Here is a 19,756-nt window from a genome sequence, read left to right as displayed (position 1 = left end):
GTTATAATTTATTTTGTAACATTTTCCTTTATGGAAATATTTCATATTGAATAACATATAACAATCGCAGTGTTCTCCCGCTTTATCAACCGCTACCAAGGAGTAACAAAATGCAACAATATTCGGTAGTGAGACAGTATGTTAATCTGTATTGTTTAATAGTCTCTAACTCGTTATGGCTATGAAATTTATATTACATTTTACTATCCATGCTCCTGTGACAACTTTATCAATAACCAATATAGTGAAACAATACAAGAATCGATGCAACTCTAACATTCCGCTTTGTAGTTGACGTCTGCTGAGGCAAACATTTGGTGTGATGTTCATTCACCATTTTTATTTTGGGATCAGAAGAACATTTGATATATTGGCCTATGCTTACCATTGAAGCACGGTATGCATGGTTAATTTCAGTGAGCCCTAAGCCAGCTTCTCTCCGTGGTAAGTACAGCCTGTCCATGCACTGATGTTTGTAAATGACTTTATGAAGGGCCAGCATTTTCCGAGTTTTTACGTCAAAGCTATTGATACGGTTATGTGGTCAATTGATTATGACAAATCCATAAGAAACAACGGGTTTTGACAATTGATTGATGCCAGTAATTTTGTTTTTTGGTGATAATTCTGATAAGAGGATTTTTTAAAGTCATTTGAAGTATTCTCCCTGCGACTTTTCTCTCATCTTTTCATGTTCAAGAGTCTCATTCTCCTCTACTCCCAGGTATTTATAGACACCATCTTCTCCAAGGTTTTCAATATGACCATTGTCAAGATTAAGACGTTCTGATGCTGTCTTTTTCCCTTTCTTTTTGTTGCACTTAGTGCATTTGTCTACCATGCAGATGTTTTCTGTGTATTTTTTTACAATGTTTATCAGAGAGACAATTGTTTCTCGGATTCTGCATAGAGTTTCAAATCGCCCATAAAGAGTAGATGGTTTACTCTTATATTTTCCTCCTTCCTTCTGTCCATGCTGAGATTGTACCTAGAATTGGGTCGTTAAAGTAGCTTACTTACTAGATGCATTGTGAGGAGGAAAAGGAGCGGGGAGAGGCTGTCTCTTTGGAATATTCCTCGCATGATCTAAATGTGTGTGGTCTGTATCTTTCCATCCACATGCTGTAGCGTAATTGATGTGCACCATCTGCCATTTGTTTTTGAAGGAATGATCAGTGTGCACATTGTACAGCTCCAAACAGCAAAGTATCCAGGAGTGAGGTAAACTGTTAAATGGCTTTTTGTAATCAATCCAGGCCATTGACAGATTACTTTGTCTTCTTCTGAAGTCTTCTAATATGGTTCTGTTTACAAGGTGTTGGTCTTTTGTGCCTAGTTTTTTCCTCGTACATCCCTCTGATCACTTTCGAGGTAATCACCAGCAATCAGATGGTCGTATGTTGCATCAGCGATTATCCATATTAGAAGATTCTTAGTTGTTGTGAAGCAGCAGGTTGGTCGATATTTGTTAGTCATGTGGGTGTCCGCATTTTTCGGGAATAAGTGATATACAGCCGAAAGTAAGTGATGATGAAGTGCTATCAGTTTTTTCAGCCAGAAATTTGGTATGTTGTCTATTCCTGGGGTTTGGAAATTACTGTATCAAGCTACTTTCCTGCAGACAGCTTCCTAGGTAATTTTTAGAGCTGGCATCTTTTCGTTATTCTTGTTCGACTCTTTTATGGTATTTATCCAATTGTGTTCTTTATGTACTTTAGTGTCCTCATAGAAAGACCTCCAGAAGTTTTCAACTTGCGCTTGAGTTGGTGGGGAGCTCACCTTTATTTCTTCTCTAACGAGGCCCCTATAAACCATTGTTGGGTTTATTGCAAAAAGTTTATTTATTCTTTTTGCTTCAAAGTTTTGCGTTTTGCTTTTATTTGTACGTGTTGGGGTAAGAGTTTTAACTGAATAAGCCATGCTGTTCCGTATGTTGTATGATTTATTTCACCCAATGTTGCATTAATTGTAGTGATTCTTGTGAGGGTATAATTGACTTTTGAAACATCTTATAGACTTTATTCATTTTAATTTTTAACAGCCTTTCCGATATTGTTGCTATGTCTGCCCAGGTTTAAATTGTGTTGGGAGTGATTCCTGGGAAGATGTTGCATTATAAGATGGAGTGACACGGCGGGTATATTTCTGGTTTGTTTTTTGTAGACATCTTAGACTGGGACTTGTTGGCATTGTCTCAGGGAGCAGTGTCAGGTGAGAATGTGTTGTAGTGTCTCCCTGTTGGGTTTGGCAGATCTTGGGTATATGAAGGCGATCAGTGATTGAGCAACTATTGTTTTAAGCCATTTCCTGGATATGTTTTTAGTTGAGATATTTGCTTCACAGAAAGACGTTCCTCAGAAAAAAGATTTCTGACATGTTAACTTTTCCTTCTCAATCTCTTTCTTGTTTGGGCAGTGGTGTTTAAAAATCTATTTCCATTGCTTACAAATTTATGTTAGTTTTTTATATTTTATTTTGGCATATTCCATTGACCAAATCCTCTCTACTCCATTAGGTTTGTGCAAATTCATCAGTGTTAGATTTGGTGAAATCAATCGCTGCTTCACTAAAAGCTTTCTTCTTGATTGACTCTCTAACATCTTTTGGGAGATATTTATGTACTTGGGATACAATTGAAAGTAAGTTTTTAGTTGTAGTTAGTGATGTTTTCTCTTTTGCTAAGGTTGAAGATTTAACTAGAGACTCAAATACTGTAGCTTTTTCCTCACCCATTTCTCATACCTTGAGTATACGAAACAGTAAAAAAGAATTTTCTTTTTTTTTGTTATATTGTCTTTTCCTCGTAGTCTTTGTTTGGTCTAGCCGGATTACAGGACCAGAATTTGAATAATGTGATAGAGTTCCCAGCTTAGTGCTGTTATTTGTGGCAACATACCTAGGAGAAGATGCACCGTTTTCCTATGACTTAGTGATTAGCTATGCTGAGGGGATCTTTTTATTCTTGGCGACATCCTGCCAGTTTGTTGATTTACTTTTATTTTTCATTTTCATTTGAATATTTGATTAGGATTCACTTTATATTGAAAACTGAAAGTATCCTCATACCAGAGACCCTGCTAAACCCCTGTACATTGAGACCGAAGACACCCGAGGTTGGTATCCAGTAGGCATTCAATTCTCCACAGTGTGAGGTCTCATATGTGTCACTAATGTTGATTTTTGAAACCAAGAATATCCACACACTTCACAAGAATGTGGCTTTTCCCCAATGTGAGCTCTCACATGTCTCACTAACGCTGATTTTCGAGAACAAGAATATCCACACACGTCACAAAAATGTTGCTTTTCCCTTTTTTTTCATTTTTCTTAAACTTTTTCTTCTAGGGGATGGGACATCCAACCAGATGTCTGACATTTACCCCTATTTTAGTGAGTCCAATCAAGAGATCATTTCAGGATTCGAGCCGTCCCTTTCAGTGCAATCGAGTTCTCATAAGTATCACTAAATTTGATTTTTGAAACCAAGAATATCCACACACTTCACAAGAATGTAGCTTTTCTCCAGGGTGAGGTCTCATATGTGTAACTAATGATGACTTGTGAGAATAAGAATATCACAACACTTTACAAGAATGTGGCTTTTCTCCAGTGTGAGTTCTTATATGTCTCACTAATACTGATTTTTGAGAACAAGAATATCCACACACTTCACAAGAATGCGACTTTTCCCTTTTTTTGTATATTTTTTTAAAATTTTTTTATTTTTCTCCCTTTGAATATTGTAATGCCGGGTATGGGGCAGCCAAACAAGCTGCCAACATTGCCCCGCTTTTTTATTGAAACCAACCGAGAGCTCTTTTTAGTATCCTCGCTGTTCCCTTAAGTGCAATTGTCTGAATCTCTTTTGCACTTGGTTCACCAGGAATATTAGTTAGGTAGGACTTCACGTTCTTCTTCATAAGTCCTGTGGCACCTATGATAACTGGTATGATCGATATCCTCTTTAGGTTCCAGTTTCTTTTCATATCATACATGAGACCTTGGTATTTGGTCTGTTTCTCTCTTTCAGCTCTGTTAAGACCGCCATCCTTAGGAACACTCACTTCAATCTAGGTTGCAACTCTCACTGACTTATTCCATATAACTATGGCAGGTTTCACAGCAGCATTTTCAAGGTAGGTGGCTGTAGGGATTACATGGTCGTAATGTATGGTATATAAGTCATTTCCCAGTATGAGTTCTCATATGTCTCACTAATGATGATTTTCGAGAACAAGAATGTCCACACACTTCACAAGAATGTGGCTTTTCCCCAGTGTGAGTTCTCATATGTGTCACTAATGAATATTTTTGAGAACAAGAATATCCACACACGTCACAAGAATGTGGCTTTTCCCCAGTGTGAGTTCTAATATGTCTCACTAATACTGATTTTTCAGAACAAGAATATCCACACACGTTACAAGAATGTGGCTTTTCCCCAGTGTGAGTTTTCATATGTGTGACTAACATTGATTTTTGAGAGCAAGAATATCCACACACATCACAAGAATGTGGCTTTTCCCCAGTGTGAGTTTTCATATGTGTCACTAATGATGATTTTGTACAACAAGAATATCCACACACGTCACAAGAATGTGGCGTTTCTCCAGTGTGAGTTCTCATATGGTTAACTAATGATGACTTGTGAGAATAAGAATATCCACACACTTCACAAGAATGTGGCTTTTCCCCAGTGTGAGTTCGCATATGTGTCACTAAGTTTGATTTTTGAGAACAAGAATATCCACACACGTTACAAGAATGTGGCTTTTCCCCAGTGTGAGTTTTCATATGTGTGACTAACATTGATTTTTGAGAGCAAGAATATCCACACACTTCACAAGAATGTGGTTTTTCCCCAGTGTGAGTTCTCATATGAGTCAGTAAATGTGCTTTTTGAGAAAAAGAATATCCACACACTTCACAAAAATATGGCTTTTCCCTTTTTCCCCCAGTATGATATCTCATATGTCTCCCTAATTTTGATTTTTGAGAAAAAAATATCCATACATTTCATAATAATGTGACTTTTCCCTAGTGTGCATATCCATATTAAAATTTAATTGCTCACTATCACATTATAAACAATACAAGATGTTATCCTGACTTTTTCAGTTTTAATCTGGAGTTGTTGTCGCAAGTTAGATTTTATACTGAATTGTGCGTCACTTAGTTTATTTGATAAGAAATATTTCGTAGTGTTAAAGTAAAAATATTCCCTTTTGTAAATTTGAAATTCGCAGATTTTATGAAATGTTAAATTCGATATCTTATGATTAATAAAAACATTAAACAAAAATTTCACAAATTTCAATATGTGTGATGTTCTTATCACTATTTGCTAAACAATCCAGATAAAATAACTCTACACATATATATGTCTAATAAAGTTGTGTGCAGCCTTTTTTCTTGTCGTACATGTAAGGAAATAATTGTGTATAAAATACTGTTTAAGGAGAATGAATGTCCTTTAATATTCATCAAAAAACATTGTTGTCTGCCACATAAGGAAATAATTGTATATAGAATACTGTTTACGGAGAAGAATGGTTCCTTAATATGATCCCTTAATATTCATTAAAAACATTCAAGCAGGAACATCTGCAAATAAAAAATAAATGTAATATAATATTTTAATATCATTGATTATTTTAATTGTGCCAACAAAACAAGAAATATAACTTAATAACACATTTAAAAATTACAGAAATAAACACTTAATTCAAATTCATATTCTTTAAATGTTAAATACTATTCATAGTATTGTGTAATAGATAGACGAATTATGCAATTAATAAAAATAAAAAATAATATAGTAAGAGTTTTAAGACAGAATAAGCACACTACTATCATAGTTTTTACTGATAATATATATATATATATATATATATATATATATATATATATATATATATATATATATTGTTACCAATGGAAATATGATAATTTTATAATACAGGACAGTGAATTTAAATACTTTAAAGTTTATAATCCAAGTCAGTTAATAATCTAGTTACTTAGCAATTGATAATAATATGGTCTTTTAAAGTAGCTTTCAATTTAAGTAATACGTGTGAAAATATATTGTCGTTTATTTATAATGTTCTTAATATCTGTATTAAAATGTGTATTTTTCTAACATTACACATTTGATAATACTCATAGTACTCAAGTTTATACAACAGAATTGGGTTCTCATTTTTTTTTCACTTCTTATTTTAAGAATGACACAGTTTTTTTTCCATTCAACGAATTATTTCATACAACACTTTTGAATACATTGTTATCCCAATTTTATTTTTTTTTAATTAACGTCTAATAATACTTATCTGTATACCAAAAAAGCTCTCGACAAGCTGTGAATTGGGTAACTTACAAAAAAAATTTTTTTTTTAAATTAACGTCTTACCCAACATTACAAAATTGACATTCTGATGTTTTATCCTTATCATTTTAAAATAAACAATAATATAGTAGGAATTTTAGGAACCATTACTATAGTTGCTACTGCAAAGATTAAAAATGTAATAATTTATTATATGAAAAGCAAAATGGAAGTTCACCTTTCTATATATCCATAAGAATACTACTCTTTATAATAAACTAATATATAAAGCTACTAATTGAAATATAATAATTGGTTACCTTACCTAACATTACAGAATTGATGTTGTAAGTAGTTATTTTAATTATTTTAAAATATTTTTTATTTTTGAAATCCAACAAATTTTTACAAGCATTCAACGAATTATTTCATTCAACATTTTTAGCGTATTTTTATTATTCATATATTTTTTATTTTCTTTATGAATTTTTATCATACTTATTTTCACCTTCTAATAGTATAAATTATAAAAAAGTATTAATACTGAAAGGTTAGAATGAATTTAAATATGACCTGTAAAATGAGTCTATTCAACTCATGGTTTACGAACTAAACTACTTTCTTCTGCATATTAATGTTGTATCTATAACCAGTAGAAATTTTAGTGTCTGTTTAATCTTTTTTATTCGCTTTAAAATTACGTTTCCTCTACTTTTTTTAAACTGGATTTTGAATTTTTATTCCTTTTAAACCTTTTTAATTCGCTTTAAAATTAAATTTCCTTTTTAAACCAAGAAAACGTGAACATCTTTTTTCTTTGATGAACTAATGAAAAGTCAGATTATTTGATTTGTTTATGCAATGAAACACGTGAAAGTGTAAATCATTTTCATTGAGTTTTATAAACCGTTGCAATTTTAAGATATTTTTTATTGAATATATACATTATAAACGTATTCTGTTTTAAGGAAAATGTGCATATGCGTGTATGTGACAATCTTAATGTAATATTTGTCATTGTTATAATGATAGAAATATAATGTATCCTCTCAACGTACATGCTCCTGATCAATCGGACAAACATCAAAATCAAATTATTCACATCTGTTTATGCTTTTAAGGTTTCTACTGCTTGTGGCAAAGAAATTTAAAAATTGGGATTGATTTCTTTTATCTTAAAATTCATCTGAACGTTAAAATTATTTGTAATCATAGACGTTTAACACATAAGCGAGTTTAATGTTTTATATTTAAATATTAGTAAGACAAAATATTTAACCTAATTATATTATTTTGGTGTTTAACTAAACATTTTATAACAATACAACTACCACATATAGATTGATATTTTCTTTGCTTGGGACAATTACATTTTCTATTTCTTCTTGTGTATTTCTCAATGTGTCAATCCTATTATTCCAAACCAATGAAGAAAAATACCTGTTCATCTCTAATTCAGCTTAATATATTTTTTAAAACTTAATCACATGTAAGATCAGCACATTTAATAATACATCTCTAAAAATGGTATTATATTTAGAATTGTTTTCTATTTTTAAGGAATATAGTTTTAGAGATTTTATAGTGAATTGTTATAGGCAATAAAAACACGCAATAGAATTCCACGTTTACAGATTTGAATAGAAAGGTACTGGAATACGATGATGTATTATAATGAGGTATCTGACCAGCTTTGAAAGAAAGGTACTGGAATACGATGATGTATTATAACGAGGTACCTTTTTACATAGACATAACCACTTATCAAGGCACAGTGACCACTCGAGGATAAGGGTTAAGAGTGTACAGTAGTCAGATGGAGATAAAAAAAGCTCATGAGTTTACAGCTTTGAATAGAAAGGTACTGGAATATGATGATGTATTATAACGAAATATCTGAACAGAGAATTGACAAAGAATAACACTAGATCAACAAGTCAAACAAGTTAATCATTGTTTCTGTATCTTGCCGATATTTAATGCGCATTAATTGTCGGCTGTGGTTTGTGTAGACAGAGTGGCAGGCACTTCTGATTGTAGTGAATGTGTCCTTACAACCAGCTTACAACCAGAGATTGGAGCTCGGACGAGCACTTGCCATGGAAATAACGATAAAACAAGAAAGGCTCACAACGTCTCTTCTGTGGGAGAGAGGTTGCAGGGAAGAGAAGAGAACACACCCCACTAAGCCACGAAGTCTATTTTGTACTTTGTCAAGGCAGAATAGGCTGTTGTTAGAAGCTCCAGCCCAGATGTAGCAACAGTACTCTATCTTTGGACGTACTTGGCTTTTATAGAGATAAAGAATTACATCAGTAGTGAGATATCTTCTGGAGCGGTAGAAGGATACCACCATTTTACCAGCGGCCAGGGCAACTTGATATACATGTTTCATTTCAGATCACAAGTAAAGGTCAAACCTAGGAGCTTCTCAAAACATGAAGCCTCCCCAAGACGAGAGCCATCCATTTCAATTGATGCTAGATGAGGAACAGAGCGTTAAGGATGTAAAGGTAGGAGCTTGGTTTTAGATGCATTAAAAGTAAGCAGCCATCTCTTCTCTCACTGAACCACGCACAGATCAGATGTCACCGAATAATTTACGTATGTGTTTTGGGAGATCATTTATGTCGATCAGGAAGAGAGTTGGGCCCATGATGGACCCCTGAGGGACTCCAGCATTAATACTGTGGGCCTCTGATTGCTGCCCATCAACTCTTATGAACCTATCAGAGAGAAATGATTTAATTATTGAGAAAACATTTCCAGTTATACCGTAGCTGGAAATCTTGTGAAGTAGGCCCTTATGCCAAACCTTATCAAAGGCCTTTGATATGTCAAGAGCAATTGCCCTAGAAAGAAAGCCTCTGTCGAGAGATTCATTAATCCTATGGGATAGAACTGTTAGCCCATCAGCTGTAGATCTAACAAATGGAAACCATATTGTATGTCACTAAGGAGGTTATTTCTGCTGAGGTGGTTGACTATTTAATATGGATTCCAGTAACGTACTCATGACACACAAGAGACTTATTGGTCTGTACTGACAGGGAGATGACTTATCACCTGAATTCTTAAATACAGGGCATACTGACGTGGTTTTCTAGGGTGTTGGAAAGCACTTCTCCTTAAAGCAACGCTTAAACAGTTTTGTAAGTATAGGGGCAAGTTCTGGTCGAAGCTTTTTCAACACTATAATTGGAATGCCGTCTGGGTCAGTTGCTTTACTGGAATCAAGGTTCTTGATTAGTTTGGCAACCTCGTGCACAGATATTTGTATGTTGGATAGTGTGTTGTCTGTTGTAGGAGGAAATATGGGGAGTTGATTACCTTCGTCGGATAGGGTAGAGTTAGCTGCAAAGTTCTTTGCAAATAGTTTGGCCCTGTCTGATGATGATGAGATGACCTCAGGTCCATTGATTATGGTTGGGATAGAACGTACGCATCTGTTCAGGATCCTGTTTGCTATTTGCCAAAACTGGTGGGAACCAAGCCGCTGCTCAGCTACTTTGGATTTAACGGACTGAGCATATAGCTCTCTTGCATTTTGTATTACTCTTTTACAGTGGTTGCTGGATTTCTTGAAAGCAGCTGTAGTCTCAGTACATCTATTACGTTGGTAGCTATGAAAAAAGTGATTTCTGTGCGCAATGGCAGCAGCACATTCTGGGGCGAACCATGGCTGGCTGTTAGGTTTTTGTTGGAATTTCTTGGATGGTATGAATCGGTCTATGCCTACAATTAACCATTCCCTCAGGTCTAATAATATAGAGGACACATCCTTTTTAAACATGTAATGCAGAGGTAGATCAGATATGAATGTACGGAAGCTATTCCAGTCAGTCATAGACTATCGGCATAAAGTACAGTGGAAAGGTACATCTGAAGACTTATTTTATTCCATTTTTATCTTAACTGATACAACTGTGTGGTCGGAGGATCCCAGCGGAGATAGAACGGAAAATGAACATAGCTCGGGGAAGTTGTGAGAAAAAGGTCTAGAAGGCTTGCATACTGACCAGTAGTATCGAGCACACATGTGGGTTCGTGAACAATCTGAGTGAGGTCATAAGCAATGGCAAAATCATCTGTCTTATTTGAATGGGTCAGCCATTCCACATTATGGATATTGAAGTCACCGCAAATGTGAATGTTAGCTGAAGGATGAGCAGACAGGATGAGGTCAATTTTCTCAGATATACTCTTAAGGACAGTAACCCCGTTGTTCTGGGGGCGAAATATGAATGTGGTGGTGTAAGCAAGTGCAACCCGGAAGCACATATAAGGTAAATTAGGGTGTTCTCTGGAGATATCTCTACCACACAGGAAGCCATCTTTAATGCATATTCCATGGCCATAGCGATCTTGGGGGTCAGATTTAAATGTTAAGTTAGAGTATTCTTTTATTATGAACTCATCTAGGGAAGTGGTCGGCCCTATGCCAGTTTTGCTTAGAAAGAGTAAGTCCGGTTTCGTCTTCTGTAATTGGGTTTCAACCTCTGGAAAATTGGAACGTAGACCCCTGATGTTGGAGAAGGAGACATGGTAGTAGGGGTCTACGTTGGAGGATGGGGTTCTAGGTTTATTAGTGTGTTGTTTTTCTTAGATATTTCATGTTGAGTTTTTGGAGTTTGTGGAACAGGTGGACAGACTTGGTTAGAGTAGAGTTTTTTCTAAGGAAAAGGTGGTTGATACATCCCTAAAAAATTAATGACACTTAAAATGTTATAAAAATATAATGAAAATTTTGTTCAATAAAAATGTTGTTCTTTAACACACACAAATGTTATAAAAAATGTTGCTCTTTAACACACACACAAAAATGTTATAAAAAATGTTGCTCTTTAACACACACATAAAAATGTTATAAAAAAATGTTGCTCTTTAACACAAAAATGTTATAAAAATGTTGCTCTTTAACACACACATAAAAATGTTATAAAAAATGTTGCTCTTTAACACAAAAATGTTATAAAAAATGTTGCTCTTTAACACACAAAAATGTTATAAAAAATGTTGCTCTTAAACACACACACAAAAATGTTATAAAAAATGTTGTTCTTTAATACACACACAAAAATGTTATAAAAATGTTGCTCTTTAACACACACACACAAATGTTATAAAAATGTTGCTCTTTAACACACACACAAAAATGTTATAAAAAATTTTGCTCTTTAACACACACACACAAATGTTATAAAAAATTTTGCTCTTTAACACACACACAAAAATGTTATAAAAAATTTTGCTCTTTAACACACACACAAAAATGTTATAAAAATGTTGCTCTTTAACACACACACACAAAAATGTTATAAAAAATGTTGCTCTTTAACACACACACAAAAATGTTATAAAAAATTTTGCTCTTTAACACACACACAAAAATGTTATAAAAATGTTGCTCTTTAACACACACATAAAAATGTTATAAAAAATGTTGCTCTTTAACACACACACAAAAATGTTATAAAAAAAATATTGCTCTTTAACACACACACAAAAATGTTATAAAAAATGTCAAAAAATATTTTGGTACATTTTCATAATCTAATCCAGCATAGTTTACAACACACAAAAATGTTATAAAAAATGTCAAAAAATATTTTGGTAAATTTTCATAATCTAATCCAGCGTAGTTTACAAGTTTAAAAATTTTAGTTTACTTTTTAATAGTATTATATTTAAACAGTCTTAAAAAATATCTGCAAAAAAGGAATAAGATTTAAGATTTAAGATTAGGAGATCAGTTTCCTAAATAAAAATTAATGTAAATGATAACAACTTTATGACCAGTTGGCAGTCAGCAAGACACGTCATCATTTGCAGTTTCCGATGATTGTGGCAGAAGTGAGAGGAACATATCGCTTGTGGCTTTTTTATGCTTTGTGGATTAGACTCTACATGAAAAATATTCTGTACTTTCACCTAACAAATTAATAAACACAAGATACGTTTGTTACGTTTTTAGGGATTAGAGTTCACACGTTGTTAACTATTCTGTACTTTCACCTAACAAATGATTAAACAAAGATATTATAAAAATGTCATTATTCAATTTCTTATTATTATTTAGATTCACAGAAAAAGCATTTTTTTTTACTTGTTTATTGTATTTTGTGTTCTGTTTCAAATAATAAAAAAACACTCTTCATTAATAAAAACGTTATTATTAAGAAACCTATTTTTACCAAGAGAGGAGATCCCTGCTAGCTAATTTGTACTTTCTCCAAAAACTTCATAAACAAATGGTACATCATCAACTATTAAAAAAAAACACAAAAATAAAAATTACAAATAATAATCAATGAATGTAAGCTGCATGATAAGTTTTGTGTTTTAACTTATTTTAAAGCGTTTATTTACTTCAAAAATAATTTCTCGCAGGAGTTACACTAGAACCAGAAAAAATGCCTGAACTTAGACAGTCATTTGGGAGTCCCGATAATCATATACAAATCAAACTTTACACAAATTGCTCGAAGAAAGCTACCCAACAAATGTCACAGTGACACATTTGCATATTTGTCATGGCAAACAATATTAAATGGTATCTTTGTTAATTAAATTCTTAGGTGAAAGTACAGAATAGTTAACAACATGTGGCTTCTAATCCTCCCCTTCTAAAATCAAAACAAAGATCGATATGAGGTCTTCCCTCTCCGCTTCCCTCACCACAAAAATTTTAGCTGTGACCGATTATATGTCTCGTTGACTGCAATGTATAGTAGGTGTTCAATGTATCTTAAATTTATATAACAAAATCTTAAATATTTAAAATTTGTGTGTTTTTTTTAATTCTATTTTCCAAGAGTTTTTAAATTGCTTTTCAGACTTGATGGCAAACAAAAAGTAGAATTTGATTTTTTTGAAGCAATAAACCTATGTTGTTTCGATTGTAAATATTTACCAATTATTTTTTCTACATTAAATTTCTTTTAATTGGTGGTGGCCAAAAAATGGGTGCTCATTTTACGTTAAATTGATAAAGTGATCCCGACTCTAAAAATGCCATTTTTTTAAAACATTTCTTCTTTCATATTATTTATAAAGGCCTTGTAAACGTATTAGGCAAAAATAAAAAAATAGATCTTCCTTTTTTTAGGGGTTAAAGGATGCTGGGTCACGCTGTAAAAATTTACCGCGGAATAAATATTTTAATAGCATCGCAATAAAAATAAACCTTTTTTTCAGTTATTAAGACTTTTTTTAAGAATCAATATTTCTGAGGTGCAAAAAATCAAACTGCTTTTCTGTTTCAGATTATTTTTAAAGTTATTCAAACGGATTTTTAAAAGAGTAAAAAATAAATTACCTTTCATATTGGATTGCAATAGAAATAAACCTATTTTGGTATTCCGGCATAAAGCTCGAGACAATAGTCTCTAACCCCCTTTCACAACAAAAGGAACTAATTTCCCTATACACCGCTTTTGGTTACTATGGGAACAGCTAATTTTTGTGATGATTCGATTTTTAATAATAAACACATTTTATTATTTTAAATATTAATATTTATTTTTAATAATAAACACATTTTATTTTATTTTAAATATTAATATTTATTTTTAATAATAAACTACACTGATTAATATCCCAAAAACTACTTTTTTTGTGACAAATTTAAATGCGCTTGCTTGCATGTATAGAAATGGCCACCACCACCACCGATAACAAAGAATTACATTGCTTAATATGAATACTGAGAATACTCCAAAAAACACAGGTCAGCTGCTGCAGGTATAACATCATCAACAATTTTCTCCATAAGTGCAGCACTAGCAGTATCAGAATTTTTGTAGGAATTTTTGACACCCCTAACACGAAACTGCGAATACAATATAAAAATCTCGTAATTTCTCTGTTAAAAGTGGGTTATTTATTTTCTTTATGGATTATACTTCCAAAATAAACTATTACAGTTGTTTTAAAAGTAATAAAAATATTTTTATTTTTTTTTTAAAACAGTAATGAATTTTCCGAACTCAATATTTTTCAATTTTTAAACTCAATATTTTTCAATTTTTAAATTTTAAAAATCTATCAAAATTTTTCTATTGATTCTATTTTTACGATATTTTCAGGGTCAATGTGAAATTTTATGTTCTTTCCAATAAACCGAATATAATATTTTAGACAAACGTTTTTTTTAAATTCACGCCCCCCCATTTTCACGCCCCCCCATTTTCACGCCCCCCCCCCATTTTGAAATGTCTATTAAAAAGTAAATAATTAATTTATGTTTAATAGGTTTATATATCACAAATTGAAGAGAAAAGGTCAATAAATAATATATTCAAATTTAAAACAAAAAAAAAATCAGTTTTTTAGAAATTTACCTGTAAAGTCCGAAGTTTAAAACCTTATTTTATAAGAACACATTTTTTCTTTTTGTCTTTTTTTTTTTTTTTTTAATGAAACCTTGGTCCTTGCTCCTTTAATTGAAAAAAAAATTAGGGCTTGAATTACATTTTTCGAGGAGTTATAAGCTTAGAAAGATAGGGGGTCGAATAATTTACGCCTCTCATTTTGAAATGTCTATTAAAAAGTAAATAATTAATTTATGTTTAATAGGTTTATATATCACAAATTGAAGAGAAAAGGTCAATAAATAATATATTCAAATTTAAAACAAAAAAAAAAACAGTTTTTTAGAAATTTACCTGTAAAGTCCGAAGTTTAAAACCTTTTAAAAAAAAAAAAACACATTGTTTTGTTTTGTTTTTTTTTTAAATAAAACCTTGGTCCTTACTCCTTTAATTGAAAAAAAAAATTAGGGCTTGAATTACATTTTTCGAGGAGTTATAAGCTTGGAAAGATGGGGTGGAATTATTCACTATTTTCACGAAATTTCTGACACTGCTAGTGCAGCACTGCAGCAGAACGCGTACGATTTTTCGATTAATTAGCGGCAGTACTAATAATTTGTGCGGGTTTTCAGATCAAATAATAATTAAAAAAAAAATCAACAATAATAATAAAAAAAATCGACAATAATAAAAAAAAAATCAACAATAATAAAAAAACAAAATAGATTTTATTGGTTTATTCCTCGAATCACAAAAAATAATAAATAAAAAATCCTGTATATTGTAGGCTACAATAAATGTTTGAAGCCAAATCTTTCAGCAAAAAAGGCCAAATTCAAAGACAAAACCACATTTTTTAGATAAAAAAAGGCCAAAAAAGTCAAATTTTAACTTTTTCTTTAATAATTACTATTAAACAAATATTGTTTTACTTTTAAAATGTCCTGTATATTGTTTATTATTAAAAATCGAATCATCATTATTATCATTCATCATTATTATTAAAAATCGAATCATCACAAAAATTAACTGTTCCCATAGTAACCAAAAGCGGTGTATATGGAAATTAGTTCCTTTTGTTGTGAAAGGGGGTTAGAGACTATTGTCTCGAGCTTTATGCCGGAATACCCCTATTTTAATATTTAAAATTATTTTAAAGTTGCTAAATGATATTAAAAAGAAACATTAAAAAATAAAAACAGAAACTTACCTTTCATTCAGGGAATTCAATACGAGAAGAGTTGTTTTTTTTTGTTGTTGTTGTTGTTTTTTTTTTGTTGTTTTTTGTGTTCCAAACAGAAAATTTGTTTTGTTTGTTAGGATTTCTTTAGTAAATTGATACAACTTTTATCTTGCCATTAAGAAATAAAATATATGAAAATATAAAAGAATCAAAATTAAAAGATGAAACACAATTTAAACGTTAAATTATTTAAATAGAAAAACCAACTGCAAAAGAACAAAGAAGCTAAGGTCATCGTAAAACGGTGAAATCAATGTTTTGTTCCTTGTGTAAAAATGTTCATTAGTCAAATGTACCGAATTGTTTTCCTACCGGGTTTGGATTATATTTGTCAAGTCTTAAGCCTTTTAAGTAATTCTAATGTAAATTTCTATTTCGTGTTCAATTGATTAAAAAAGAAAATATATCAGGTGTATTTTTTTAGATTAAATATTCCATTATTATTTGGGGTTTGTCGACCTATAGTTGACATAAAAGGTGATAACATTAATTTAAATAATCCAAATGATCCTCATATAAAAATTTTGTAAAACTAAAATATTTCACTCAAACAACTCTAAAAGAAATGAATTGCACAAACAGTAAAATCAGTCAAATGACAAACATAGATTTGGTCCAAGAAATTAAACTATGACGTCATGATTACGTAATGTGATTTGCAACTTATTGTTATCAAACTTGATTCGGTTAAACTTACGATGACCTTCACTCATTATTCCAGACTAAAACCTGCTTATTAATCTGCCTGTTTTACATAAAATCAGCATTAAACGGACAACGATGAAAGTGTAATACCTGTTTCTAATTTGTTTGTTCATTTCATCCATGTTTTGCGCGTTATCATCATTGTAACTAGTTCAAGAGAGGCTTTATTTGTCATGGGTTGTGCCATCCTCCCATGCATTAACACCTTCTTTGAAAGAGAAGTAGTTTAATGTTGTAAAATGATGCACCGGCTCCCGGGTGTGAATATGGTAGAGAATAGAAAAGGACACAAATCAATACTTTACAATCTACTGTTCGCCGTGTGACTTGTTCAAACGCTTTTTTATTTATCTTATATATTGTTTCAGGGTAAGTTTAACCGAATCGGGTTTGATAACAAATAAATGTAAAGTTCCATAATGTAATTATGTGGTTATAGTTTAATTTCTTGATGAAAATATAATTTTTTAATTTGCTCGACTTCACCGTTTTTACAATTCCTTCCTTTAATTTCAGTTGTTTATGTGAAATATTCAGTTTTGTAATTTTTATAAGAAAATTATTTGGATTATTCGGACTACTGTTCTCATCTTGGATGTTGGATTGTATGCAATAATCTTGTTGTTCGACTAATCTAAATAATAATGAAATGTTCAATCTTAAAAAGTGAACTTGATCTTTATATATATATTTTCATATATTTTTAATGAATTGAACACGCAAAACAGAAAATTAATAAAAAATTCTAACAAGTTTTAAACATTGACAAATATAATCTAAACATGACAGAAAGGTAATTAGACACAATTAATTAATGAACTACTGTTTTTACACAAGGAACGAAATAATGATAACACCGTGTTACGGTGAACTAAATTAATTCTTCTTTAGCAGTTGATTTTCTCTTTAAATATTTCCACGTTTAAATCGCGTTTTCCATCTTTTAATTGTGATTCTTTTATATTTTCATATATTTTATTTCTTTATGAATTGAACAAACAAAACAAAATTTGTATCAATTTACTAAAGAAATCCTAACAAACAAAACATTTTTTTTGTTTTGAACACAAAAGAAAAAAAAAACGAATTCATCCCGTTTTATTGAATTCCTGGAATAAAGGTAAGTTTTTTTTCTTCTTTTTCTTTTTTCATTCAAAAACTTTTAAATCAATCTTAAACATTAAAATTAATTAATTTTAGTCGCAATCCAATAAAAGATTTTTATAAAAATACATAAAACATGAATCGCCGATTAAAAAATTATCTTAAAAATATATTATACAACATGACATTCTGATTTTTGTTAAAAATGTGCAAATATTTAATTAAAACTTGTGCTATTTCTTGGAAAATGCTTACGTTTTGCATAAACAAAATAATTTAATTCGAAGTTGGTTGAATTATTAGACAACTGAACACAAACACTGTTTTTTTTTTTCGGTATTTGATTGTTTTGATATTCAAATAAAAAAAACATCTTTTTCCCTTTCCTCTTATGTCGCTGTAGAATTCCATTTGACTTTTTAGATTTTTTTAATGTAGATCATTTATTCGATAAAGTTTACATAAAATAAACACCTATTTATTGGCCATCACCACGTAAATGTAAGTAGAAAAAATATTGATAAATATTTACAATCTAAACCAGCATTATTTTCTCCTAAAAACAACAACAAAAAACAATAACTGCATTTTGGCTATTACGTTTCAATACCCTATAAAATGTTCACTAAAACAATGACAAAATACTAATACATATTTAATATTTTAGAGTGGCGATCATTTTCTTGTATGAATTTAATACAAAATTGGCAACCACTTTATGATCAGTCAGCAGTTAATTATTCATGTAATCGTTCGAAGTTTTCAATTGTTGTGGCAGTGACAGGGGGGGGCTCACATTAATTTTTGCTTTCTTACGTTGTTTTTGAGTGGGATCAGATTGAATGTGTTGCTAACTATTCTGCACTTTCACTAAACAATTTAATAAACAAAAGATGCCGTAAAAATTGTTGAGCATAAAACTTTGCAAAAAAGTGTCACCATGACATTTATTAGGTGTTTTTCTAACAGTATTTTTTTTATTCTTCGATTAGGGAGGGGTTATCGGGACTTCCAAACTAACTGTTTCGTATCAACCATTTTTTCTTCTAACATAGACTTGATACTCATTTTTTCTAAATAAATAAGCTATAAAAATACCCCATGTATTTAGTAAATTGTTAGGTGTAAATACAAATTAGTTAGCAAGGATTTTCTTTTATCATGATAAGAATAGCTTTCTAAATAATAACATTATTATCAATAAAAGGAGGTGTTTTAATTTAAAACTACAAAAAATAGAATGCATTTCCCCCTTCCGAATTTAAAATCGAATTTAAGAAAAAAATGACCAACTCTGATTTTTATAGAAAACAACAAAAATATAAATATAATACAAACTCAAACTAAATGTGATGGCACTTAAAAAAATATATATCAAATATGAATTTGAATATTAACATTTAAGAAAGCCAACAATTAATTATTAAATTGTTAGGAAAATTACAGAATAGTTTACAGCACGTGGTTTGTTATCCCGGCTTATAAAAACGTAAGAAAGCCAAAACATATATGACCCCCCACCCCCTACCAATTGCAGCGAATTACATATCGACTTATAACTGCCCATGGAGTAGCTGCTCATTTCATGTTAAATTTATATAGGAACTTGATCCCTTACTCTAAAACTTTAAAAAAATTTTAATTCCTAATATTAAGTACTAATATTTGTAGTGCTGTTGAAATGAGATAATAGATTTTGATTTTTCTAATGGAGTAAACTATGATTGAGTTGTTAGTAAAAATTTACCAAAATGTTTTTATTTTTCATTTAATTTTTTTGTATAACAGTAGGATATTGTGTATGTGTGAGAGGATGTGCAATTTTAGTGATCAATTTTTATTTGGTATTTGTTTATAACCGTATAGTTTGTTTAGAAGGACGTAGCGACCACCTCTTTTTAAGTTCTAAAATTCTTAACTTTTGTAGAACAGCCCGTATATAATTAGTTTTATGATTTTTAATTATAATTCGTTTTGGTATAGTTGCATAAGGACTGATAGTCACGGCTTCAGACAACAAACATTGAATTGCGAAAATCTGTTCCGTGTGTATTTAGCATATCT

Source organism: Euprymna scolopes, chromosome 46 (assembly GCF_053919585.1).
Source record: "Euprymna scolopes isolate OS-2025 chromosome 46, ASM5391958v1, whole genome shotgun sequence".
Classification (NCBI taxonomy): Eukaryota; Metazoa; Mollusca; class Cephalopoda; order Sepiida; family Sepiolidae; genus Euprymna; species Euprymna scolopes.
This window is presented reverse-complemented; position numbering follows the sequence as displayed.